Here is a 1,869-nt window from a genome sequence, read left to right as displayed (position 1 = left end):
AGAGGGAGGGAGGGAGGGAGAGAGGGAGAGAGGAGGGAGAGGGGAAGAGAGGGAGAAAGAGGGAGGGAAGGAGAAAGGGGAGTGAGGGGGGAGAGGGGGAGAGGGGGAGGGAGAGAGAACACAGGGTAATGGAATACAAAGCTAGTGGAGCTAGCAAGAATGAAAGACAGAATATGCTTCTTATGGTAAGACATTGTCATCTCCATGTTCTGCAAACATCCATCATTTCCAAGTTCTACCAAAGCTAAAAGTCTGAAACACATCCTCTGTCCCATCTCACCCTTATAGCTTCACACCAGAGAAGCGTCAGAACCTTGATTCATGAATACTGTGCCAATGGTACTGAATGCTCAACTTTGCTCTTGCCACTCACCCCAACCCCCATTTATTCTATATAATAGGTTAATGGCCACTCCTAAGGAACCCATTGACTTGTATCATCATAGTAGTTGGGTGGAAAAAACTGACATCCAACAGTTTTACAAGGATGGAATGAATACAGACAAACAGGCTACTGCTTAGAGCATTAAAAAAAAAAAAAAAAAAAACTATGTGGAAGTGACTTGCTATAGACATTGCATATATCATGGGGGACAGGCCAACTTGTTGTTTCCTTTCACTCCTGACTGGTCTGGGTCATCCAGAGAGAGAAGATCTCCTTTTGAAGGAGGACAGGAAGACATTTATGTTGAGTCACATTTTCCTTGCCCTCAGTTGAAAATTGACTCAAATTGTTATGTTTCATACTATAAGAATCCCAACACATGCACACACACACACTTCCATTCTTTGCCTGACAGAGACCCAACAAGGTCTCTAAGAGTAAACTGTCATCCAACTGGAAGACAGAGTTTGATAACTGGGACTTAGATTCTGATTGTAGCTGTGATAGCTTTCCATCCTGTGATAAAAATACTGTGAGAAAATGAACTTAGAAGATTTTTGGCTCATGGTTTCAGAAATTTTTGTCCATAGTCAATTTGCTCTGTCGGTTTGGGTCCAAAGAAGCCAGAACATCATGGTATGTGTGTGTATTCATTTCCTAGCAACTGAAAACAACGAGGGGAAGGGAGGGACAACACAAAACCTCCCCCTCACAGTCACATTGCTAATATCCTCTCACTTCCTAGAATTTATATCCGCTCTACAGTAGCCCTTTAGACTGTGAAGCCATGAATGAATTGATATTGTCAATTTCAGAGGCCTCAGGGTGACAGCTCTAAACACTACTGCATGGTGCCATCAGGATGTTTGTTTGGTAAGTCACTGAAGACTCAAATCAGGAGGGCAACTTACATTGGCAGTCTGTTTACATTTGGGCATTCCTGAGGGAGTGGCTCCATGGGGAAGAAAAGCTGTGTGCTAGGCCTAGAACTACCAAGATCAACAGCTAAGTGAGCCCACCAGGTTAGGGTTAGGTGGGCATTGCCTGGATCTGAAGCCATGGGTTTGGGACTGGAGCAGCTTCAAAGCAACAAGTAGTAGCAACTGCTGGTTCTCAGTGAAACTGTCTGGGAAGGATTAAAGGTAAGGCCTTGTTAGAATGGGTGTGGTCTTGTTGAAGGTGTGTCATTGGGGGTGGGGCCTTGACATTTAAACTCTCAGCTATTGCTCCAATGTCATGCCTGCTTGCCTATCATGCTCCCCACCATGATGGTCATGGACTAAATAAGCCTCTGAAACAATAATCAAGACCCAGTTAAATGTTTTCCTTTTATAAGTTGCCTTGGTCATGGTGTTTCATCACAGCAATAGAACAGTAAGGCACCACACAACCCAATGGGCTGGAGACAAAGGTTTCCTGCCACGCACACCTGCGTGATGGCGGTATTTGAGGCGAAAACTTCAAGGAAAGTCAGCCTCCTGCCT

At 44.6% G+C, this 1,869-nt stretch overlaps 1 long non-coding RNA gene across 2 annotated transcripts in view; it reads right to left on the bottom strand.

Annotated features, from left to right (window-relative positions):
- LOC116071953 overlaps positions 1–1,869 on the bottom strand; it is a 23,479-nt gene that overhangs the window by 8,868 nt on the left and 12,742 nt on the right. The gene's annotated exons all lie outside the window — the stretch shown is intronic.

Source organism: Mastomys coucha, unplaced genomic scaffold, assembly GCF_008632895.1.
Source record: "Mastomys coucha isolate ucsf_1 unplaced genomic scaffold, UCSF_Mcou_1 pScaffold23, whole genome shotgun sequence".
In the NCBI taxonomy this organism is placed as follows: Eukaryota; Metazoa; Chordata; class Mammalia; order Rodentia; family Muridae; genus Mastomys; species Mastomys coucha.
Note: the sequence above shows the minus strand (reverse complement) of the source record. Positions and strands in the feature narration are given on the sequence as shown.